We start from the raw sequence: 26591 nt of genomic DNA on the forward strand, positions 1-26591 counted from the left end.
CCGGTTGGCGAGGCAGGAGCGGCTCTACGAGAGAGATAGGTGAGTATATCACAGACACAAGGAGACCTGACTCCTAGCTTAGAAAACACGAAGAACAGGCCCAGCCCACTTGGAAAGGATCCCCCTATATACCCAGTACCTGATCCTTCAATATCCTGTTGGAGGACACTGGCCCTTTAAGAAAGGGTCAATGACCGCGCGCGCCCTAATGCGCATGCGCGAGGCCCGGGTGCCAGAAGCCAGGGCAGGGAGCGGTGAACAGAAGGCAGGAGGGCCGGCCTGGAGCAGAGCTGCCGACGGGCGCCGGGAGCGGAGACCGGGCCGCCTGGGGACCGCAGGTGATGGGGCCTGGAGGCTGTGGAGCGGGGGACTCCTGACAGAGGAGCCGGGGAGCGAGGCAGGGAAGCCGGGGAGCGTGGCAGGTGAGCCGGGGAGCGAGGCAGGGGAGCCGGGAAGCAAGGCAGGGGAGCCAGGGAGCGTGACAGTACCCCCCCCCACGCCCCCCTCCCCGCAACCGGGACAGGAAGGCACGTATCAGAGGAGTACTCACATTCTCCCGGGGTTCCCAGGACCTATCCTCAGGACCATACCCTGCCCAGTCCACCAGGAAGAACTGTCGGCCCCATACGGTTTTCATGGCCACGATATCCCTTACCGCATAGATGTCATCATCAGCAATAGGAGGAGGAGCAGAACTGGCAGCAGCGGAGAAGGGACCAAGGACAACCGGCTTGAGCAGGGAGACGTGGAAGGAGTTGGGTATCCTCATCGTGGCCGGGAGCTGCAGCTTGTAGGAGACCTCATTTATTTTGCTGAGGACTTTAAATGGCCCGATGTAGCGAGGACCCAGCTTGTACGATGGTAGCTTCAATCGGACGTACTTGGAAGCAAGCCAGACTAGATCTCCTGGAGAGAAACACGGAGGATCCAGACGCCTCTTGTCTGCGTGTCTCTTCATCCGCAGGGAAGCACGTCCAAGGGACGTTTTGACAGAGTCCCAAATTGTCGTAAAGTCACGGACTACAGCATCAGCAGCAGGGACATCCGAGGAAGACGATACAGGTAATGGGACGGAAGGCTGAAGACCGTACACGACATGGAAGGGAGAGCTGGAGGAGGACTCACTGACGTGGTGGTTATGGGAGAATTCAGCCCAAGGAAGAAGCGTGGACCAGTCGTCGTGATGGGCGTTAACGTAGTGACGTAAAAAGGAGGTCAAGATCTGATTGACTCGTTCCACTTGGCCATTCGACTGAGGATGGTAGGCTAAAGAAAAGTCCAGAGTCACTCCCAGATGTTTGCAGAGAGCCCTCCAGAAGCGGGAGGTAAACTGAGTTCCTCTGTCGGACACAATGTGTGATGGAAAGCCATGCAACCGGAAGATGTGCTGTATGTAAGCGTCAGCGAGTTCCTGGGCAGAGGGCAGTCCAGCCATAGGGACGAAATGAGCCATTTTGGAGAACCGATCCACCACGACCCATATGACTGTGTGTCCGGAGGACAGGGGCAAGTCCATAATAAAGTCCATTGCAATGTGTTGCCACGGAACGGAGGGTATAGGCAGAGGCAGAAGACGACCATATGGCAGGTGTTTGGGCGTCTTGTTCCCGGCACAAGAGGAGCAGGATGAGACAAAAGAAGCGACCTCCGTGCGAAGGGATGGCCACCAGTAGTGACGTACAATTGTACTCCATGTTTTCTTCTGACCAGCATGGCCGGCTATTTTCGAGGCATGGCCCCAGTGCAACACTTTTTGCCTGTCAGTCTCAGAGACATAGGTCTTCCCAGGCGGTATCTGGGCCAGGGTGACAGGAGCCACCGGAATGATCTTACTAGGACAGATGATGGGCTGGGATGTCTCCTCCTCCTGCTCCATGGGCATGAATGACCTGGACAAGGCATCTGCTCGTACATTCTTGTCCGCGGGTCGAAAATGGAGCTGAAAATCGAACCTGGCAAAGAACAAGGACCACCTGGCCTGCCGTGGGTTCAGTCGCTGAGCGGACCGCAGGTATTCCAGGTTCTTGTGGTCCGTGTAAATAATCACGGGGTACACTGCTCCCTCCAGAAGGTAGCGCCATTCCTCCAGAGCCAGTTTGACTGCCAATAGCTCTCGGTCACCTATGGTGTAGTTGCGTTCAGGCACTGAGAAGCTCTTGGAGAAGAAACCGCAAGTAACCATCTCCCGGAGGAGGACTTCTGCATGAGCACTGCTCCGGCTCCCGAGGAGGAGGCATCCACCTCCAAGGTAAACTGTCGGTTTAACTCAGGACGGTGGAGCACAGGGGAAGAAGCAAATGCCTGTTTCAGGGAGCCAAACGCGGCGTCGGCCGCAGGTGACCAGTCCTTTGGATTAGCCCCCTTCTTGGTCAAGGCGGAGAGAGGTGCAGTCAGAGCAGAGAAGTGAGAGATGAACTGACGGTAATAGTTTGCGAATCCCAGAAAGCGTTGGATTGCCTTCAGTCCGGAAGGAGGGGGCCAGTTGAGAATGGAAGAGACCTTCTCCGGGTCCATCTGCAGACTGGTATCGGAGATTACGTAACCCAAGAAGGGAAGAGAAGACTGCTCGAATACACACTTCTCGTACTTGGCGTACAGACGATTCTCTCTCAGTCTTTGTAGTACCAGCTGCACGTTCTCTCTGTGGGTCTGGAGGTCTGGAGAGAAGACCAGGATATCGTCAAGATACACCACCACACAGACGTAGAGAAGGTCCCGGAACACGTTGTTCACCAATTCCTGAAACACTGCTGGTGCGTTACAGAGGCCGAAGGGCATCACACAGTATTCATAGTGCCCATCGCGAGTATTGAATGCGGTCTTCCATTCGTCCCCAGAGCGGATGCGGACCAGGTTGTAGGCACCCCGAAGATCCAACTTGGTAAACACACGAGCTCCTCTAAGCCGATCAAACAATTCGGGGATGAGCGGCAGGGGGTATTTATTTTTCACGGTGATTTGGTTCAATCCCCGGTAGTCAATGCATGGGCGTAGATCGCCCTCTTTCTTCTTAACGAAGAAGAAGCCTGCTCCCGCAGGAGAGGAGGACCTCCGAATGAATCCCCTTGCCAGGTTCTCCGTGATGTAGGCAGACATGGCCCTTGTTTCAGCAGGAGACAGCGGATATATCCGTCCTCGAGGTGGTGTAGTTCCCGGGAGTAGGTCGATGGCACAGTCATAAGGACGATGTGGCGGAAGTACCTCTGATTCCTTTTTTATCAAAGACGTCCGCGAAGGACCAATAGGCCGAAGTCAGTCACGGTAGGGACTCCGGAACCGGAGGTCGTCGGATGGGCTGTATAGCCTTCAGACAGTTCTCGTGGCAAGATGAGCCCCATCGGGTGATTTCACCAGTACCCCAGCTGACTGACGGTTCGTGTGTCCGTAACCAGGGGAGTCCCAGCAGGATTTGATGGGACATGTGTGGGAGGACGTAGAGAGCGATGATCTCGGTGTGCAGGGCACCGATACGTAGTTCCACCGGCTTGGTGATCCACGAGATGGTGTCAGAGAGGGGTCTCCCATCTACAGAGGCAATCACGAGGGGTTTGTCGAGTGGAGTAACAGGCACCTGTTACTTGTCCACCGTGGCCTGCTGGATGAAATTGCCTGCTGCCCCGGAATCGAGGTACGCCTCGGCCGTGAACCGCGTCTCTCCCGTTGTCACTTGAACAGTCCACGTAACCGGGTCTGAGAGAGTCCCAGCACCTAGGGTGGCCTCTCCTACCAACCCTAGGCTTTGGAGTTTCCCGGCCTCTCTGGACAGGAGCGTAGAAGGTGTGTGCCCTCTCCGCAGTAGAAGCAGAGGCCCTTGGCGAGCCGTTCTGCTCGGCGTTGTTCGGACTGCCGCAAACGGTCAATCTGCATGGGCTCGTGGACAGAGACACCAGACGACGCTGACTGAAGTACGGCGGGCTTCTGCGGAGGAGAGGAATGCCGTATCGGACGTCTCTCACGGGACACCTCTTTGGATCGTTCCTGGAATCTGAGGTCCGCGCGGGTGGCTAGTGCGATCAGGGCATCCAGGGTGGAAGGAACATCGCGGCCTGCCAGCTCGTCCTTAATACGGCTGGAGAGTCCTTCCCAGAAGGCGGCAGTGAGGGCTTCATTGTTCCACCCCAATTCTGAGGCCAAAGTGCGGAAGCGGATGGCATACTGCCCTACCGTCATAGTCCCCTGACGTAGCCTGAGGAGTGATGAGGCGGATGCAGCGGTACGTCCAGGTTCGTCAAAGGTGTTTCTAAATGCCTGCAGGAAGTCCTGGATGTTGGTAGTCACAGAGTCCTCCTTTTCCCACAAGGGGTTCATCCAGGCCAGTGCCTCACCCTCTAGATGGGACATCACAAACGCCACCTTGGCTTGGTCGGAGGCAAACAAGTGCGGAAGCAGCTTGAAATGAAGGGAGCGCTGGTTTAGGAATCCCCTGCAGGTCTTGGGATCTCCGGCGTACCGGGGTGGTGAGGCCAAACGAAGTCTGGAAGCATCCGAGGAGGCGGCCACGGGAGCTGTGGCCGTGGATTGTACAGTGGAAACCTGAGAGGCCAAGGATGTGGCCGTCGCTTGTAGCGTGTTCAGGCGGGTATCCACAGAAGACATGAAGTTCAGCATGCGGGTCTGGGTCTCGCGCTGGCGTGTGAGTTCCTGCTGCAAAGCCGCAAGTGCTTCGGCGGGATCCATGGCCAGTTCTTACTGTTAGGGCCAGGTGGACGGGCAGACCCAGGAGGTGGATCCACTGGGCTGAACACCTCACCGAGGGCAAGGTGCCCGGTAGCCGGAGCACTAGCAGGACAGTCCGTTTAGAGGAGTGGAGTAAAGAAGTCCCTGGGACCACGGGGTCTCTGATGGTAGTCCGGGTGACGGAGCTCAGGTTCGGAGGCCGAGATGTCGTCAGACAGAGTCCGGAACCAATGGAGCGAGAAGGCGGGTCACCACAGGGATCGGAGATGGCAGGAACTGACGGGATGGCAGGCCGTCACCGTTCGGGGTTCGGGTATCGTCAGGACCGGTTGGCGAGGCAGGAGCGGCTCTACGAGAGAGATAGGTGAGTATATCACAGACACAAGGAGACCTGACTCCTAGCTTAGAAAACACGAAGAACAGGCCCCGCCCACTTGGAAAGGATCCCCCTATATACCCAGTACCTGATCCTTCAATATCCTGTTGGAGGACACTGGCCCTTTAAGAAAGGGTCAATGACCGCGCGCGCGCCCTAATGCGCATGCGCGAGGCCCGGGTGCCAGAAGCCAGGGCAGGGAGCGGAGAACAGGAGGCAGGAGGGCCGGCCCGGAGCAGAGCTGCCGACGGGCGCCGGGAGCGGAGACCGGGCCGCCTGGGGACCACAGGTGATGGGGCCTGGAGGCTGTGGAGCGGGGGACGCCTGACAGAGGAGCCGGGGAGCGAGGCAGGGAAGCCGGGGAGTGTGGCAGGTGAGCCGGGGAGCGAGGCAGGGGAGCCGGAGAGCGTGGCAGGGGAGCCGGGAAGCAAGGCAGGGGACCCGGGGAGCGTGACACTATTGTACCGCCCTGCGCTCGGCTACAGCCGAGCCGCTTGGGTCCGGGCTCGTTTGGTGGGTGGCTCGAGTGCCTCTGGACCCAGGGTCACTTCACTCAGAAAGGGGGTGCTGGTGCTTTTGGATGGGGGTAGGTGGGTGCACAGCCGGAGCCGCGTTTGAGTTCTTGACGCCACCCACGGGTTGTGGTGAATGGATGGACACCACCGCTGCCGTTGACTAGGCTCCCGGGGACGGTGTTGCGCAGATTGGTTTTGACCCCCTCCGTGGGTAGGGGGATGATGGTCCCGGGGGCCCGATGGATCTGCTGAGGCAGGGGAATGGATGCGTGTCAGTGCGGTGCGGCGCGGTGCGCGGCCCGAGAGCGCTGTTGTACTCACTATTACAGACACACTGGAGTCTCTGGTAAACCAAACAAGATGGTAGACGGTGCCCGCAGCCGGCTGCGCTTTTCCCCTTTTTTAGGTTGGTGGTTTCCGCCTTTCTCCTGCACCTCACTTTCAGTAGAATGTTGACTCCTATGCCTGAGCAACGGTAGTCTGCTCTCCAGCTTTGTGTATGCCAGCAGAGCCTGTATGCCCGCAGACGCTGGCCCGTGGGCTTTTGATGTCTGGGCGGTAGCATTCTATCCCTCTGGTTGGGCTGTTGTCTTCAGTCGGGTCTTGGGTGGGAAAGGACCGAAAGTCCAGGCCCCAATCAGTGAATTCAACTCAGTCCAGTGGTTTCTTGGCCTCATACTGGGGCTGAGTACCCCTCCTGGTGCTCCTGTTTCCAATCGGTTCCCCAGTTCGGTACCGGCGGGACACTACCCAGTCCCAGTCCCTTACGGTTCCACCGGCTGTAATCCCAGCTCCTGCAGGTGGCCATCACCGTCTGCCTCCTGGCCACAGGGTATCCGGGCTCCAACCCAGATCCCTGACAGACGTCTCCTCTTTGCTACCGCTGTCCTCCACTCCTGTCACTAATCTGCAGTTTTTCCCGCCTCAGGCCATCCAAACTTCTTGGTGGGCGTGGCCAACCACCTGGATCCGCCCCCGGGTGTGAACGTCAGAACCTGAGAGGGGTGACTCAGGGTTTTAAGGTTTGCTGCTGGTACCTTTTAAGGGGAAGGTGTTTGTGTAAGGGCCTACCTGTGACTACCTGTCTAGTCCAGGGCGTCACATTCCCCCTTGGTTTAATGCAGACGATCCACGGGCTGCCCGTCCACCACCGGTTTATTTTGTTGCTTTGAACTAAAAAGATAAAACATATTTACATTTATTATAACCTTTGTTTCTGGATCTTCCCTTACGGGAGGCACATTTTTTAACTGTTGCTAACTTAAAACATTTTTATTAATAACAGTAACGGGACCGGGTCCTTCCGCTTGCCCACCCAAGCAAACCTAGCCTTGATGCTGCCCCTAAGAAATGGGCAGCACCCCTCTTCCCCAGTCCAGGAATGGGCCCAGGTTTTGCTTTACGGGACGGGTACAAAGTTCCACACCCAGCTGTCTCTCAGGGGCCCCACGTCCAGGGGACCCCTGGACCCGGAGGATTGCCACCGGTTGCAGTGGTGGCGGGGCCTCGGCCATTATTTTCCCGCAGGCCCATCCTCCAACCTGCCTCTCCGAAGACTGTGAAATGGGACAGGCCGGTCCTGGATTATTTGCAAGCTCAACAGTTTTTTGGGTGGCCTGCAAGTTCTCAGCCATGTTCATTTTAACCCCTTCAGCCCCCAGCCTGTTTTCACCTTAAAGACCCGGCCATTTTTTGCAATTTTGACCAGTGTCACTTTGACAGGTTATAACTCTGGAACACTTCAATTCTGAGATTGTTTTTTAATGACATATTGTACTTCATGTCAGTGGTAAATTTAGGCCGATATGTTTTGCGTTTATTTGTGAAAATTTCGGAAATTTGGCGAACATTTTGAAAATTTTGCAATTTTCAAAATTTGAAATGTTATGCCCATAAATCTAAAAGATATGTCACACAAAATAGTTACTAAATAACATTTCCCACTTGTTTGCTTTACACCAGCGCAATTTTTGAAAAAAAAAAAAATTCCGTTAGGAAGTTAGAAGGGTTCAAAGTTCATCAGCAATTTCTCATTTTTCCAACAAAATTTACAAAAAAAAATTTTTTAGGTACCACATCACATTTGGAGTGATTTGAGAAACCTAGGCGACAGAAAATACCCAAAAGTGACCCCATTCTAAAATCTGTACCCCTCACTCTGCTCAAAACGACATCCAAGAAGTTTATTAACCCTTTAGGAGCTTCACAGCAACCAAAGCAATGTAGACGAAAAAATGAAAATGTTAATTTTTTAACACAAAAATGTTACTTTAGCCATAAAAATTAGTATTTTCACAAGGGTATCAGGAAAAATGCATCATAAAATGTATTGTGCATTTTCTCCTGAGTACACAGATACCCCATATGTGGTGGAAATCAAATGTTTGGGCACACGGCAGGACTCGGAAGGCAAGGAGCGCCATTTGAATTTTTGAGTGCAAAATTAGCTGCACTCATTAGCGGACGCCATGTCGGGTTTGAAGACTCCCTGAGGTGCCTAAACAATGGAGCTCCCCCATAAGTGACCCCATTTTGGAAACTAGAGCACTCAAATATTTTTTCTAGATGTTTGATGTGCACTTTGAACCCCTGGGGGCTTCACAGAAGTTTATAACGTTGAGCCGTGAAAAGAAAATTATTTTTTTTACCACAAAACTGTTGCTTCAACCAGGTAGCTTTTTTTATCACAAGGGTATCAGGAAAAAATGCACCATAAAATGTATTGTGCATTTTCTCCTGAGTACGCAGATACCCCATATGTGGTGGAAATCAAATGTTTGGGCACACGGCAGGACTCGGAAGGCAAGGAGCGCCATTTCACAGCAAAATTGGTTGGAATTATTAGCGGACGCCATGTTGCGTTTGGAGACCCCCCTGAAGTGCCTAAACAATGGAGCTCCCCCACAATTGACCCCATTTTGGAAACTAGACCCCTCATGGAATTTATCTAGCTGTTTAGGGAGCACTTTGAACCCCTGGAGGCTTCACAAACGTTTGTAATGTTCAGCCGTGAAAATATTTTATTCTTTTTTTTACCACAAAATTGTTTTTTCAAACAGGTAGCTTTTTTTTCCACAAGGGTATCAGGAAAAAATGCACCATAAAATGTATTGTGCAATTTCTCCTGAGTACACAGGTACCTCATATGTGGTCGAAATCAATTGTTTGGGCATACGGCGGGGCTCAGAAGAGAAGGAGCGCCATTTCACAGTAAAATTGATTGGAATTATTAGCAGACGCCATGTTTCATTTGGAGACCCCCTGAGGTGCCTAAACAATGGAGCTCCCCCACATGTGATCCCATTTTGGAAACTAGACCTCCCCCCATACAAAAAAATTAGTTTGGCAAAATAAAAAATACAGACATCAGTAAAAAAAAAAAAAATGAGCGCCTGCCACTAAGACCAGTGCCAAACGTGAGAGCAATGCACGAGTCTCGCATCGCATCATCCACTGCAGTCTGGAAGCGAGCAACTGCGCTGGATAATGCTATGCGAGAGGGCGGGGCAGCAGATGAGAAAGGGCGCAGTGGATGGAAAATGGGAAAGGGTGCAGCGGGTGGAGGAGCGGCAGAGGATGGGAAAGGGCGCAGCGGATGGATGATGGGAAATGGCGCAGCGGGTAGAGGAGCGGCAGAGGATGGGAAAGGGCGCAGCGGATGGATGATGGGAAATGGCGCAGCGGATGGAGGAGCGGCAGAGGATGGGGGGGAGGGAGGTGAGATGGGGATACCTACCTTACAGGATGGATCTAGACAGCCGGATCACAGCAGATAGAAGAGGCAGCAGATGAAGGAGGCAACAGATTGAGGAGGGTGAGAGGGGGCAGTAGATGAAGAGGATGGGAGAGAGCAGGCAGCAGATCGGGGAGGGGGGCAGAGTCTGATGGGAGAGAGAGATGGCACATGGAGGAGGGGGGCCCCAGGGGGAGGGTGGCTTGCAGCACATGTGGGGGGAGGGTGGCTTGCAGCAGTACATGTGGGGGGAGGGTGGCTTGCAGCAGTACATGTGGGGGGAGGGTGGCTTGCAGCAGTACATGTGGGGGGAGGGTGGCTTGCAGCACATGTGGGGGGAGGGTGGCTTGCAGCACATGTGCTGCAAGCCACCCGCCCCCCACATGTGCTGCAAGCCACCCGCCCCCCACATGTGCTGCAAGCCACCCTCCCCCCACATGTGCTGCAAGCCACCCGCCCCCCACATGTGCTGCAAGCCACCCTCCCCCCACATGTGCTGCAAGCCACCCTCCCCCCACATGTGCTGCAAGCCACCCTCCCCCCACATGTGCTGCAAGCCACCCGCCCCCCACATGTGGTGCAAGCCACCCTCCCCCCACATGTGGGGGGAGGGTGGCTTGCAGCACATGATGGAATAGGAGGTGTAGTGGCGATGGAGAAGGGGCAGCCGATGAAGGAGGCGGTGGCCGCCGATCGGGAACAGTGGGGGCCGATTCGGGGGCAGCAGCGGCTGAAAAAGGTGGGTGCGACGGCGGAGGGGACAGTGGCGAGCGTGGCGGCGGGGACAGCGGTGGATCTGGTGCGGCGGCGCTGACAGTGGCGAGCGTGGCGGCGGGGACAGCGGTGGATCAGGAACGACGGCGGGGACAGTGGCGGCGGGGACAGCGGTGGATCGGGAGCAGCGGCGGAGACAGTGGCGGCGGGGACAGCGGTGGATCGGGAGCAGCGGCGGGGACAGTGGCGAGCGTGGCGGCGGGGACAGTGGCGAGCGTGGCGGCGGGGACAGCGGTGGATCCGGAGCAGCGGCGGGGACAGTGGTGAGCGTGGCGGCGGGGACAGTGGCGGCGGGGACAGCGGTGGATCGGGAGCAGCGGCGGGGACAGTGGCAAGCGTGGCGGCGGGGACAGTGGCGGCGGGGACAGCGGTGGATCGGAAGCAGCGGCGGGGCGATCGGGGACAGCGGCGGGGCTGGCGGTGGCGATCGGAGCCGCGGCAAGGCTGGCGGTGGCGAGCGGGGGTATCGGAGACAGCGGCGGTGGCGGGCGGGGCGATCAGAGACAGCGGCGGGGGCGGGCGGGGCGATTGGAGACAGCGGCGGGGCTGGCAGGGCGATCGGGGACAGGGGCGGGCGATCAGGGACAGAGGCGGGCGGCAACTTACCGATGGGCACCCGCAGAGACCGCTCTCCTCGGCTTCCAGGGACGGTCACAGGCCGCAGATCCACATTGATTGGAGAGAGCGGTCACAAGACGTCGTTTAGCACCATGTCACCGTGACGTACCCAGTACGTCAAAGGTCGTTAAGGGGTTAAAACAGGGCAAATCAACAAAGTCCTAACGGGCACGGGCTGTATGGTCCCAACGGGGACTTTTCAACTTGGTAGTCAGGATCCGCTACCCTCTATTCATCATGTTAATCAGGTGAAAGTCTCGGATGATTGGTGCTCATTCATTCAGTTATTTACACAATCAACATGTTGCGCCCCTAGATGGCAGTTTCCCTGTACCTAAGCGGGGGCCTACCTAGGTTGGGGCGTGTGGACCTCCTGGGCCCAACATTGTCAGGGGGAGGTGGCGGGACAGAGGGGATGACCGGTCCCTCTTCCCATGTGTCAGGTATAGCGGGTAGAGACCTACGGGGGCATGGTGTAGGTGCATCCCTGGGCGCTTGTTCAGGTGACTTGCTGGTGGGCGTCTCCGTCTACATTTCCTCCACCGGTTGTGGGAACATTATTACGGGAACAATCACCGCACCATTCTGCATTGGCCAGTCCGCTGGGAAGTCACCCATCATGGTATGAATCACCTCTTTCTCCTTTTCCCCGCTCGGCATGGGAACCGTAGCCTCATCTACCAGTCTCAAGGGATCCGGGCATCTCTTCAGGTGGTCCCTGGAAACGGTAGCCGTGGTCTTCCCCTGGTCGCGACTGATCAGATAGGTCTTCTCGTTCTCCCATCCAGTATGCTGTATGACATATGACATATGGGGTCCTCTCCCATTGATCGTCGAGCTTAAGTGTCCTTCTCTTGCACTTCAGTACCACATCTCCGGGTTCAAAGGGGGCAGCCAAAGCCCACTTCTTGAAGCGCTGCTCCTGCTTTTCTCGGCTCTGGTGCAGATTCCTCTCCACACTCTCCTGGATCCGTCTGTATTGCGTCTGTCGCCTGGCATCCCAGTTGACAGTGGAGGGAAGAGCTTCGGGCGCTTCTATGTCCATTTCCAGGTCGGGCTCTCATTAGGTACGTGGGCGTGCACTTGGTGGAACCGCAGAGGATGTTATTGTACATGTCCCGCAGATCAGGCAGTTTCTCCGGCCACAGGTTCCTTTCCTCCAATGGTTGTGTCTTGAGGAGGTTCAGGACCAGGTGGTTCATCTTCTCGCACATCCCATTAGTTTGGGCATGGTACGGCATGGTCCGGATCTTCTTGCACCCGTACAAGTGGCAGAACTCCTGGAACACCTCTGCTTCAAAGGCTGGGCCCTGGTCCGTGAGCACCTTTTCCGGGAAGCTGTGCGGTCGGCAAAAGTAGGCCTGGAAGGCTCTAGCTGAAGTGTGGCTCGTCAGGTCTTTAACGGGGACAACCACCATGAACCTTGAGTAGTGGTTCATAATGGTCAGGGCATAAGTGTACCCACTCCGGCTGGGCGTAAGCTTGACGTGGTCCAGGGCGACCAATTCCAGCGGATGGTGGGTGATGATCGGTTGTAGAGGGGCTTTCTGGCTGGCCTCGTCCCGCCTTCTCAGTGCACAGGGGCCACATTCTCGGCATAAGGCCTCTACGGACTCTCAAATCCCACTCCAGTAAAACCGCTCCCTCAGCAACATTTCCAGCTTCTTCCAACTGAAGTGCCCTGCGCCATCATGATAGGCCTGCAGGACCTTGGGCATGCTTGTCTAGGGGACCACCAGTTGGCGAACCTTCTCATGGGTCTTCGGGTTGATCAGCTCCCTATACAGCTTCCCTTGATGTAAGTAGAGCCGGTCTCTCTCCTTCCAAGACCGCTGAGCTTCTGAGGGGGCTGCGGGGGCCATCCTGGAAGAGCCCTGCGCAATCATGGTTTTGACCAACTGGACTGCAGGTTCCTGGTCTTGAGCTTCTTGCCACCCTTGGCTGGGCAGCGGCCAGCCCTGTACTTGATAGTGAAATCGTAATTGGACAGTCGAGCCATCCACCGCTGCTCCAGGGCGCCCAGCTTGGCTGTATCCAGATGTGTCAACGGATTGTTGCCCGTGTAGGCAATGAACTTCGCCGCCGCGAGGTAATGCTTAAACCATTCGGTTATCGTCAACACGAGGGCTAAGAACTCAAACTTGAAGAGCTGTAATTTTCGGGGTTTCTCTCCATTGGCCGGAGTTTTCTGCTAGCGTAGACTATCACTTTCTCCTTCCCGTCCTGTACCTGGGACAGGACCGCACCCAGGCCCACATTGCTGGCGTCGGTGTAGAGGACGAACGGGAGGCCGTAATCGGGGTAGGCCAAGATTTCTTCCCCTGTAAGGGCTGACTTCAACTGGTGGAAAGACTCCTCGTGCTTCTCGCCCCAGACAAATGGGGGCCCAGGGGCTCTCCCGTTCTTGGTCTGTCCCACGAGGAGGTCTTGCATGGGTGCGGCCATCTTCGTGTACCCCTTGATGAAACTGCGGTAGTAGCCTACCAGGCCCAGGAAGTGCCTCACCTCCTTCACCGTGGTCGGTCGCGGCCACCTGTGGATAGCAGCAACCTTCTCAGGATCCGGGGCTACACCTTCTGCGCTCACCACGTGTCCAAGGTACTGCATCTTGGGTTTCAGCAGATGGCACTTGGAGAGGCTTCAGCTTCATCCCATACTTGGAGAGGGCCGCGAACACTTCTGCCAGGTGCTCCAGGTGGGCCTCGTACGTCTTGCAATACACAATCACGTCATCCAAATACAATAGAACAGTCTCGAAGTTGAGATGCCACAAGCAGCACTGCATGAGCCGTTGGAAGGTGCCGGGGGCATTGCACAGCCCGAATGGCATATTGTTGAACTTGCAGAGTCCCATGGGGTAGCAAATGCGGTCTTCTCACGGTCTTCCTGTGCAACCGCCACCTGCCAGTATCCACTGGTAAGGTCAAGGGTAGAGAAGTAATTAGCAGTCTTTAGTAGAGATGAGCGAACCGGTCCCGGTTCGGCTCGAGGTCGGTTCGCCGAACGGAGGTCCCGTTCGAGTTCGGCTCGTCGAACGTTCGACGAACCGAACTCGAGCCAATAGGAAACAATGGCAGGCAATCACAAACACAGAAAAACACCTAGAAAACACCCTCAAAGGTGTCCAAAAGGTGACAAACAACTCACAACACAACACAAACACATGGGAAAGTGACAAGGACATATACTCATGCGAAAACAAAACAGCTGGACAAGGAAAAAGAGGAGGACACACAGATATAGGCATGGCACGCCCTTCTAAAGTCATGTAAAACACCGCAAGGTGACTCCAAGCGGAGTCTCCCTTTTTTCCAAAAATTGGGCCCCACACACACCCACCCCTTCAGTGGCAGCACTTGTGCCCCAGTTGTACACTTCACAGCTAGATTTGCATCAAGCACATTCAAAAATACGCCATTCTTATCCGTCCCCAGGATGACACCGGGGTAGGTAGCAAAGTCTTTCCTGATCCCAGCTCTGTTCATCTTGGCTTCTTTTAAAAACACAGCAAGCAAGGGTTACTCCAAGCGGAGTCTCCCTTTTTTCCAAAAATTGTGCCCCACACACACCCACCCATTCAGTGGCAGCACTTGTGCCCTAGTATTACACTTCACAGCTAGATTTGCATCAAGCACATTCAAAAATACGCCATAATTAACCGTCCCCAGGATGACACCGGGGTAGGTAGCAAAGTCTTTCCTGATCCCAGCTCTGTTCATCTTGGCTTCTTTTAAAAACAATGTAAGCAAGGGTTACTCCAAGCGGAGTCTCCCTTTTTTCCAAAAATTGGGCCACACAGACACCCACCCCATCAGTGGCAGCACTTGGGCCCTAGTTGCAAACAGGATGTTTTGATTTGCATTAAGCACATTCAAAAATACGCCATAATTAACCGTCCCCAGGATGACACCGGGGTAGGTAGCAAAGTCTTTCCTGATCCCAGCTCTGTTCATCTTGGCTTCTTTTAAAAACACAGCAAGCAAGGGTTACTCCAAGCGGAGTCTCCCTTTTTTCCAAAAATTGGGCCCCACACACACCCACCCCTTCAGTGGCAGCACTTGTGCCCCAGTTGTACACTTCACAGCTAGATTTGCATCAAGTACATTCAAAAATACGCCATAATTAACCGTCCCCAGGATGACACCGGGGTAGGTAGCAAAGTCTTTCCTGATCCCAGCTCTGTTCATCTTGGCTTCTTTTAAAAACACAGCAAGCAAGGGTTACTCCAAGCGGAGTCTCCCTTTTTTCCAAAAATTGGGCCCCACACACACCCACCCCTTCAGTGGCAGCACTTGTGCCCCAGTTGTACACTTCACAGCTAGATTTGCATCAATCACATTCAAAAATACGCCATTCTTATCCGTCTCCAGGATGACACCGGGGTAGGTAGCAAAGTCTTTCCTGATCCCAGCTCTGTTCATCTTGGCTTCTTTTAAAAACAATGTAAGCAAGGGTTACTCCAAGCGGAGTCTCCCTTTTTTCCAAAAATTGGGCCACACAGACACCCACCCCATCAGTGGCAGCACTTGGGCCCTAGTTGCAAACAGGATGTTTTGATTTGCATCAAGCACATTCAAAAATACGCCATAATTAACCGTCCCCAGGATGACACCGGGGTAGGTAGCAAAGTCTTTCCTGATCCCAGCTCTGTTCATCTTGACTTCTTTTAAAAACAATGTAAGCAAGGGTTACTCCAAGCGGAGTCTCCCTTTTTTCCAAAAATTGGGCCACACAGACACCCACCCCATCAGTGGCAGCACTTGGGCCCTAGTTGCAAACAGGATGTTTTCCCCAGGATGACACCGGGGTAGGTAGCAAAGTCTTTCCTGATCCCAGCTCTGTTCATCTTGGCTTCTTTTAAAAACACAGCAAGCAAGGGTTACTCCAAGCGGAGTCTCCCTTTTTTCCAAAAATTGTGCCCCACACACACCCACCCATTCAGTGGCAGCACTTGTGCCCTAGTTGTACACTTCACAGCTAGATTTGCATCAAGCACATTCAAAAATACGCCATAATTAACCGTCCCCAGGATGACACCGGGGTAGGTAGCAAAGTCTTTCCTGATCCCAGCTCTGTTCATCTTGGCTTCTTTTAAAAACAATGTAAGCAAGGGTTACTCCAAGCGGAGTCTCCCTTTTTTCCAAAAATTGGGCCACACAGACACCCACCCCATCAGTGGCAGCACTTGGGCCCTAGTTGCAAACAGGATGTTTTGATTTGCATCAAGCACATTCAAAAATATGCCATAATTAACCGTACCCAGCATGACACCGGGGTAGGTAGATAAAGTCTTTGCTGACCCATAACTTGTTCATCTTGGCTTCTTTTAAAAACAATGTAAGCAAGGGTTACTCCAAGCGGAGTCTCCCTTTTTTCCAAAAATTGGGCCCCACACACACCCACCCTTTCAGTGGCAGCACTTGTGCCCTAGTTGTACACTTCACAGCTAGATTTGCATCAAGCACATTCAAAAATACGCCATAATTAACCGTCCCCAGGATGACACCGGGGTAGGTAGCAAAGTCTTTCCTGATCCCAGCTCTGTTCATCTTGGCTTCTTTTAAAAACAATGTAAGCAAGGGTTACTCCAAGCGGAGTCTCCCTTTTTTCCAAAAATTGGGCCACACAGACACCCACCCCATCAGTGGCAGCACTTGGGCCCTAGTTGCAAACAGGATGTTTTGATTTGCATCAAGCACATTCAAAAATACGCCATAATTAACCGTCCCCAGGATGACACCGGGGTAGGTAGCAAAGTCTTTCCTGATCCCAGCTCTGTTCATCTTGGCTTCTTTTTAAAACAATGTAAGCAAGGGTTACTCCAAGCGGAGTCTCCCTTTTTTTCCAAAAATTGGGCCACACAGACACCCACCCCATCAGTGGCAGCACTTGGGCCCTAGTTGCAAACAGGATGTTTTGATTTGCATCAAGCACATTCAAAAATATGCCATAATTAACCGTACCCAGCATGACACCGGGGTAGGTAGATAAAGTCTTTGCTGACCCATGACTTGTTCATCTTGGCTTCTTTTAAAAACAATGTAAGCAAGGGTTACTCCAAGCGGAGTCTCCCTTTTTTCCAAAAATTGTGCCCCACACACACCCACCCATTCAGTGGCAGCACTTGTGCCCTAGTTGTACACTTCACAGCTAGATTTGCATCAAGCACATTCAAAAATACGCCATAATTAACCGTCCCCAGGATGACACCGGGGTAGGTAGCAAAGTCTTTCCTGATCCCAGCTCTTTTCATCTTGGCTTCTTTTAAAAACAATGTAAGCAAGGGTTACTCCAAGCGGAGTCTCCCTTTTTTCCAAAAATTGGGCCACACAGACACCCACCCCATCAGTGGCAGCACTTGGGCCCTAGTTGCAAACAGGATGTTTTGATTTGCATCAAGCACATTCAAAAATATGCCATAATTAACCGTACCCAGCATGACACCGGGGTAGGTAGATAAAGTCTTTGCTGACCCATGACTTGTTCATCTTGGCTTCTTTTAAAAACAATGTAAGCAAGGGTTACTCCAAGCGGAGTCTCCCTTTTTTCCAAAAATTGGGCCCCACACACACCCACCCATTCAGTGGCAGCACTTGTGCCCTAGTTGTACACTTCACAGCTAGATTTGCATCAAGCACATTCAAAAATACGCCATAATTAACCGTCCCCAGGATGACACCGGGGTAGGTAGCAAAGTCTTTCCTGATCCCAGCTCTGTTCATCTTGGCTTCTTTTAAAAACAATGTAAGCAAGGGTTACTCCAAGCGGAGTCTCCCTTTTTTCCAAAAATTGGGCCACACAGACACCCACCCCATCAGTGGCAGCACTTGGGCCCTAGTTGCAAACAGGATGTTTTGATTTGCATCAAGCACATTCAAAAATACGCCATAATTAACCGTCCCCAGGATGACACCGGGGTAGGTAGCAAAGTCTTTCCTGATCCCAGCTCTGTTCATCTTGGCTTCTTTTAAAAACAATGTAAGCAAGGGTTACTCCAAGCGGAGTCTCCCTTTTTTCCAAAAATTGGGCCACACAGACACCCACCCCATCAGTGGCAGCACTTGGGCCCTAGTTGTACACTTCACAGCTAGATTTGCATCAAGCACATTCCAAATCCACAAGCATTTACTCTCCCCAGGATGACACAGGGGTTGTAAATTCCTTCTGGATCCATGACTTGTTCATTTTGATGAACGTCAGTCTGTCCACATTGTCACTGGACAGACGCGTGCGCTTATCTGTCAGCACACACCCAGCAGCACTGAAGACACGTTCAGAGACAACGCTGGCAGCTGGACACGACAAAATCTCCAAGGCGTAAGTTGCGAGCTCTGGCCATTTTTCTAGGTTTGAAGCCCAAAAGGAGCAAGGCTCCAGTTGCACAGTCATGGCATCGATGTTCATTTGGAGATACTCCTGTATCATCCTCTCCAGCCGTTGACTATGTGTCAGACTTGTTGTCTCTGGTGGCCTTGCAAAAGAGGGTCTAAAAAAATTATGAAAAGATTCCATAAAATTGCTGTTACCAGCACCAGATACGGTCCTACTGGTACGGGTAGACTGTTGAAGATGACGAGACCGTCCCATGTTTGTCAAGTTACAACTGGGAGATTCCCTCCCTGCACCTGCACGGTTGTTTGGTGGAAAAGCCGAGCTAAGATCGAGTAACAGCTTCTGCTGATAGTCCTGCATACGTGCGTCCCTTTCTATGGCTGGAATTATGTCACAAAATTTGGACTTGTACCGGGGATCTAATAGTGTGGCAATCCAGTAGTCATCATCACTTCTAATTTTGACAATACGACTGTCATGTTGGAGGTAGTGCAACAAAAAGGCACTCATGTGTCTTGCGCAGCCATGCGGACCAAGTCCACGCTGTGTTTGTGGCATAGAGGTGCTACCCGTTCTTTCTTCCTCTGACATCTCCCCCCAACCTCTTTCAACTGAAATTTGACCAAGGTCTCCCTCATCCGCTGAGTCTTCCATGTCCATGAACAGTTCGTCCTCCATTTCTTCATGTTCTCCTGCACATTGCTCAACATTTCGCCTGCTACTATGCGCCCTTGTCGATCCCTGTCCCCCATGGTCCCATGCCTGCTGCGTTGGTGATGATGAACGTCTGGACCTTGGTGATGTTGTTGTCCCTTGCGCATATGAATCCTCCTGTAGTTCCTCCCCTTCATGTTGTCCCACCCCCTGACTCCGAATAGTGTTTAGCGTGTGCTCCAGCATGTAAATGACTGGAATCGTCATGCTGATAATGGCATTGTCAGCGCTAAACATATTCGTCGCCATGTCGAAACTGTGCAGAAGGGTGCATAGGTCCTTGATCTGAGACCACTCCATCAGGGTGATCTGCCCCACCTCTGCATCTCGTTGGCCCAGGCTATACGTCATGACGTATTGCACCAGGGCTCTGTGGTGCTGCCACAGTCGCTGTAACATGTGGAGAGTTGAATTCCAGCGTGTCGCCACATCGCATTTCAGGCGATGAACCGGCAGGCCGAAAGACTTCTGGAGCGATGCAAGTCGCTCTGCTGCGGCGCTTGAACGGCGGAAGTGAGCAGACAGTTTTCGTGCCCTGTTCAGAAGGCCATCTAGGCCGGGATAGTGTGTTAAAAATTGCTGGACGACAAGGTTCAACACGTGAGCCATACAAGGTACGTGTGTCACCTTGCCCAGGCGAAGGGCCGCACCCAGGTTTGCAGCATTGTCGCACACGGCCTTACCAGGCTGCAGGTTGAGTGGAGACAACCATTTATTAAACTCGGACCGCAGAGCTGACCACAACTCCTCAGCTGTGTGACTCTTATTCCCAAGACATGTCAAGCTAAAGACCGCCTGATGCCGTTGCGCTCTGCTGCCAGCATAGTAATGAGGCGTGCGTGATTCCTTCTGCGCAGTGAGAACGCTGGTGGCCTGACCAGGCAGGCTTGGGGCGGAGGTGGAGGACCCAGATGAGGTGGAGGATGCAGAAGCAGTGGCGGAACTTGGACAGACAGAGGATTGACACACAAGTCGTGGGGACGGCAAGACTTGTGCAGCAGACCCTTCACCATCTATCACCATAGTTACCCAGTGCCCAGTCAGCGACATGTAACGTCCCTGTCCATGCTTACTGGTCCAAGTATCGGTGGTGAAATGCACCCGTTCACACACAGAGTTTCTCAAGGAAGCGGTGATGTTGTGTGCGACATGCTGGTGTAGCGCGGGCACACCTTTCTTAGAGAAGTAGTGGCGACTAGGCATCTGGTACTGGGGCACAGCGACAGACATAAGGTCTCTAAAATCCTGTGTGTCCACTAGGCGGAAAGGCAGCATTTCAGTAGCCAACAGCTTACAGAGGGATAGAGTCAACCTCTTCGCTTTGTCATGGGTCGCAGGAAGTGGCCTTTTATTTGACCACATCTGAGGGACAGAGATCTGGCTGCTGTGTGTAGACGGTGTTGAGTAGGGTGTCCCTGGAAAAATGCAGCTTTGTGAGGAAAGTGCAGGCGGAGACATGATGTTGCCTTCATCCAAAGTTGGTGCTATCGATGTCTGAGAGAGCTGTACACACTCACTTGTTTCCCCTTCCAAAACAACTGACGACCTACCAAGCAAACTGCCTGTTGCGGTTACAGTGGTGGAAGTTGTGGGTGGAAAAACAGGTGTGACAGCTGTCCCAACAGTCCTAGAAGATGACGAGCGCGCGGATGCACTGGAAGGGGCAGGCGTTGGATGGTTTGCTCCGCTAGGCCGCATTGCAGCACGGTGAGCTTCCCTCCGGGCCATATGATATTTAATCATGTGACGATTCATGGAAGAAGTTGTCAAACTGCTGAGGTTTTGACCTCTACTAACACGACCATGACAAATTTTACATATCACATAATTTGGGCGATCTTTTTCTATGTCAAAAAAGGACCAGGCTAGGCAAGGCTTAGAGGCCATGCGACCTGTTGATCCACCCCGAATAATGCTCAGAGGCAGAGTGGTGGCTGAGGATGCAGTTGTAGACGTGCTACCAGTGCTCCGACTCTGTCCAGGAAGGCGCAAGGTAACTTCGACGTCGGTTGCATCCTCCTCCACCGCCTCTGTTGACCTCCTCGAGTGCCTGACTGGGGGTTGACAGTAGGTGGGATCTAGAACTTCATCATCAATTGTTGTGTTTGCACTCCCCTCCCCCTCTGACCGAGCCTCTTCTTGCCCTGACCGAATATTTAAGTTGTCATCCCAATCGGGTATCTGCGTCTCATCTTCATCAGAATGTTCCTCATTGTCTATAACCACAGGTGTTACAGTTTGTGACAAAGGGTCAACATTATGCTCAGAAACTTGTTCCTCTTGGCCTGAATCCGAGTCACAAAGGTTCTGGGCATCACTGCAGACCATTTCCTGTTCTGTACTCACTGTAGCTTGGGAGCAGACCTCTGATTCCCAGGCTATAGTGTGACTGAACAGCTCTGCAGACTCAGCCATCTCAGTTCCACCATACTGTGCAGGGCTGATGGAGACTTCAGAGCTGGGAGAAATCAAGTGTGATTGGGATGACAACTCAGAGGACTGGTGTTTTTTGGATGCGGTACTTGAAGTGGCTGAGAGGGCACTTGTTGGACCACTTGAGATCCATTCAAGCATTTTCCTTTTTTGCCCATCATCTACCTTTCTTCCTGTTGTTCGTGTCCGTAAAAAAGGGAGCACATCGGATTGTCCATGGTAAGTAGTAGACATCTTACTTTTGCTGGTAGAGGGTCTATCTTCAGCAGATGATAATGGAGCTTTGCCACCTTCCCCACGGACAAAACCTTTTTTGCCTTTTACACCACGCCTCTTCCCCTTTCCACCAGCATCTGTCATTTTGCCACTCATGTTGATTGCGACAAGATTGTGGACTGAAAATGTGGTAGTAAAAATTGAGAGGTGGTGTAGATTGCAGTGGTGGTCTAGCTTTATTAACAGCAGAATAATAAAGAATAAATATCCCTGACAATGCAACTACAGGCCTTAAACTGGCAGCAAAAATTGCTAGTCTAATGGCTTAGTTATAATGAGTTGGAGTGTGCAATGCAGGCAGACGCGCTCTGCAAATGTCTTTGCACTAGTGGGACTATAGCAAAGTCCAATAGCCACGTATAGGATGCCACTAGGTACACTGAGTGTTTGCTAGTGTAATGGCTTTGTTATAATGAGTTGGAGTGTGCAACGCAGGCAGATGCGCTCTGCAAATGTCTTTGCACTAGTGGGACTATAGCAAAGTCCAATAGCCACGTATAGGATGCCACTAGGTACACTGAGTGTTTGCTAGTATAATGGCTTAGTTATAATGAGTTGGAGTGTGCAATGCAGGCAGACGCGCTCTGCAAATGTCTTTGCACTAGTGGGACTATAGCAAAGTCCAATAGCCACAGATAGGATGCCACTAGGTACACTGAGTGTTTGCTAGTATAATGGCTTAGTTATAATGAGTTGGAGTGTGCAATGCAGGCAGACGCGCTCTGCAAATGTCTTTGCACTAGTGGGACTATAGCAAAGTCCAATAGCCACAGATAGGATGCCACTAGGTACACTGAGTGTTTGCTAGTGTAATGGCTTAGTTATAATGAGTTGGAGTGTGCAATGCAGGCAGACGCGCTCTGCAAATGTCTTTGCACTAGTGGGACTATAGCAAAGTCCAATAGCCACGTATAGGATGCCACTAGGTACACTGAGTGTTTGCTAGTATAATGGCTTAGTTATAATGAGTTGGAGTGTGCAATGCAGGCAGACGCGCTCTGCAAATGTCTTTGCACTAGTGGGACTATAGCAAAGTCCAATAGCCACGTATAGGATGCCACTAGGTACACTGAGTGTTTGCTAGTATAATGGCTTAGTTATAATGAGTTGGAGTGTGCAATGCAGGCAGACGTGCTCTGCAAATGTCTTTGCACTAGTGGGACTATAGCAAAGTCCAATAGCCACAGATAGGATGCCACTAGGTACACTGAGTGTTTGCTAGTGTAATGGCTTAGTTATAATGAGTTGGAGTGTGCAATGCAGGCAGACGCGCTCTGCAAATGTCTTTGCACTAGTGGGACTATAGCAAAGTCAAATAGCCACAGATAGGATGCCACTAGGTACACTGAGTGTTTGCTAGTATAATGGCTTAGTTATAATGAGTTGGAGTGTGCAATGCAGGCAGACGCGCTCTGCAAATGTCTTTGCACTAGTGGGACTATAGCAAAGTCCAATAGCCACGTATAGGATGCCACTAGGTACACTGAGTGTTTGCTAGTATAATGGCTTAGTTATAATGAGTTGGAGTGTGCAATGCAGGCAGACGCGCTCTGCAAATGTCTTTGCACTAGTGGGACTATAGCAAAGTCCAATAGCCACGTATAGGATGCCACTAGGTACACTGAGTGTTTGCTAGTGTAATGGCTTTGTTATAATGAGTTGGAGTGTGCAACGCAGGCAGATGCGCTCTGCAAATGTCTTTGCACTAGTGGGACTATAGCAAAGTCCAATAGCCACGTATAGGATGCCACTAGGTACACTGAGTGTTTGCTAGTATAATGGCTTAGTTATAATGAGTTGGAGTGTGCAATGCAGGCAGACGCGCTCTGCAAATGTCTTTGCACTAGTGGGACTATAGCAAAGTCCAATAGCCACAGATAGGATGCCACTAGGTACACTGAGTGTTTGCTAGTGTAATGGCTTAGTTATAATGAGTTGGAGTGTGCAATGCAGGCAGACGCGCTCTGCAAATGTCTTTGCACTAGTGGGACTATAGCAAAGTCCAATAGCCACGTATAGGATGCCACTAGGTACACTGAGTGTTTGCTAGTATAATGGCTTAGTTATAATGAGTTGGAGTGTGCAATGCAGGCAGACGCGCTCTGCAAATGTCTTTGCACTAGTGGGACTATAGCAAAGTCCAATAGCCACAGATAGGATGCCACTAGGTACACTGAGTGTTTGCTAGTGTAATGGCTTAGTTATAATGAGTTGGAGTGTGCAATGCAGGCAGACGCGCTCTGCAAATGTCTTTGCACTAGTGGGACTATAGCAAAGTCCAATAGCCACGTATAGGATGCCACTAGGTACACTGAGTGTTTGCTAGTATAATGGCTTAGTTATAATGAGTTGGAGTGTGCAATGCAGGCAGACGCGCTCTGCAAATGTCTTTGCACTAGTGGGACTATAGCAAAGTCCAATAGCCACAGATAGGATGCCACTAGGTACACTGAGTGTTTGCTAGTGTAATGGCTTAGTTATAATGAGTTGGAGTGTGCAATGCAGGCAGACGCGCTCTGCAAATGTCTTTGCACTAGTGGGACTATAGCAAAGTCCAATAGCCACGTATAGGATGCCACTAGGTACACTGAGTGTTTGCTAGTGTAATGGCTTAGTTATAATGAGTTGGAGTGTGCAACGCAGGCAGATGCGCTCTGCAAATGTCTTTGCACTAGTGGGACTATAGCAAAGTCCAATAGCCACGTATAGGATGCCACTAGGTACACTGAGTGTTTGCTAGTATAATGGCTTAGTTATAATGAGTTGGAGTGTGCAATGCAGGCAGACGCGCTCTGCAAATGTCTTTGCACTAGTGGGACTATAGCAAAGTCCAATAGCCACGTATAGGATGCCACTAGGTACACTGAGTGTTTGCTAGTGTAATGGCTTAGTTATAATGAGTTGGAGTGTGCAACGCAGGCAGACGCGCTCTGCAAATGTCTTTGCACTAGTGGGACTATAGCAAAGTCCAATAGCCACGTATAGGATGCCACTAGGTACACTGAGTGTTTGCTAGTATAATGGCTTAGTTATAATGAGTTGGAGTGTGCAATGCAGGCAGACGCGCTCTGCAAATGTCTTTGCACTAGTGGGACTATAGCTAAGTCCAATAGCCACGTATAGGATGCCACTAGGTACACTGAGTGTTTGCTAGTATAATGGCTTAGTTATAATGAGTTGGAGTGTGCAACGCAGGCAGACGCGCTCTGCAAATGTCTTTGCACTAGTGGGACTATAGCTAAGTCCAATAGCCACGTATAGGATTCCACTAGGTACACTGAGTGTTTGCTAGTATAATGGCTTAGTTATAATGAGTTGGACTGTGCAACGCAGGCAGATGCGCTCTGCAAATGTCTTTGCACTAGTGGGACTATAGCAAAGTCCAATAGCCACGTATAGGATGCCACTAGGTACACTGAGTGTTTGCTAGTATAATGGCTTAGTTATAATGAGTTGGAGTGTGCAATGCAGGCAGACGCGCTCTGCAAATGTCTTTGCACTAGTGGGACTATAGCAAAGTCCAATAGCCACAGATAGGATGCCACTAGGTACACTGAGTGTTTGCTAGTGTAATGGCTTAGTTATAATGAGTTGGAGTGTGCAATGCAGGCAGACGCGCTCTGCAAATGTCTTTGCACTAGTGGGACTATAGCAAAGTCCAATAGCCACGTATAGGATGCCACTAGGTACACTGAGTGTTTGCTAGTGTAATGGCTTAGTTATAATGAGTTGGAGTGTGCAACGCAGGCAGATGCGCTCTGCAAATGTCTTTGCACTAGTGGGACTATAGCAAAGTCCAATAGCCACGTATAGGATGCCACTAGGTACACTGAGTGTTTGCTAGTATAATGGCTTAGTTATAATGAGTTGGAGTGTGCAATGCAGGCAGACGCGCTCTGCAAATGTCTTTGCACTAGTGGGACTATAGCAAAGTCCAATAGCCACGTATAGGATGCCACTAGGTACACTGAGTGTTTGCTAGTATAATGGCTTAGTTATAATGAGTTGGAGTGTGCAATGCAGGCAGACGCGCTCTGCAAATGTCTTTGCACTAGTGGGACTATAGCAAAGTCCAATAGCCACAGATAGGATGCCACTAGGTACACTGAGTGTTTGCTAGTGTAATGGCTTAGTTATAATGAGTTGGAGTGTGCAATGCAGGCAGACGCGCTCTGCAAATGTCTTTGCACTAGTGGGACTATAGCAAAGTCCAATAGCCACGTATAGGATGCCACTAGGTACACTGAGTGTTTGCTAGTATAATGGCTTAGTTATAATGAGTTGGAGTGTGCAATGCAGGCAGACGCGCTCTGCAAATGTCTTTGCACTAGTGGGACTATAGCAAAGTCCAATAGCCACGTATAGGATGCCACTAGGTACACTGAGTGTTTGCTAGTATAATGGCTTAGTTATAATGAGTTGGAGTGTGCAATGCAGGCAGACGTGCTCTGCAAATGTCTTTGCACTAGTGGGACTACAGCAAAGTCCAATAGCCACAGATAGGATGCCACTAGGTACACTGAGTGTTTGCTAGTGTAATGGCTTAGTTATAATGAGTTGGAGTGTGCAATGCAGGCAGACGCGCTCTGCAAATGTCTTTGCACTAGTGGGACTATAGCAAAGTCCAATAGCCACAGATAGGATGCCACTAGGTACACTGAGTGTTTGCTAGTATAATGGCTTAGTTATAATGAGTTGGAGTGTGCAATGCAGGCAGACGCGCTCTGCAAATGTCTTTGCACTAGTGGGACTATAGCAAAGTCCAATAGCCACGTATAGGATGCCACTAGGTACACTGAGTGTTTGCTAGTATAATGGCTTAGTTATAATGAGTTGGAGTGTGCAATGCAGGCAGACGTGCTCTGGAAATGTCTTTGCACTAGTGGGACTACAGCAAAGTCCAATAGCCACAGATAGGATGCCACTAGGTACACTGAGTGTTTGCTAGTGTAATGGCTTAGTTATAATGAGTTGGAGTGTGCAATGCAGGCAGACGCGCTCTGCAAATGTCTTTGCACTAGTGGGACTATAGCAAAGTCCAATAGCCACAGATAGGATGCCACTAGGTACACTGAGTGTTTGCTAGTATAATGGCTTAGTTATAATGAGTTGGAGTGTGCAATGCAGGCAGACGCGCTCTGCA

Source organism: Anomaloglossus baeobatrachus, chromosome 1 (genome assembly GCF_048569485.1).
Source record: "Anomaloglossus baeobatrachus isolate aAnoBae1 chromosome 1, aAnoBae1.hap1, whole genome shotgun sequence".
Classification (NCBI taxonomy): domain Eukaryota; kingdom Metazoa; phylum Chordata; class Amphibia; order Anura; family Aromobatidae; genus Anomaloglossus; species Anomaloglossus baeobatrachus.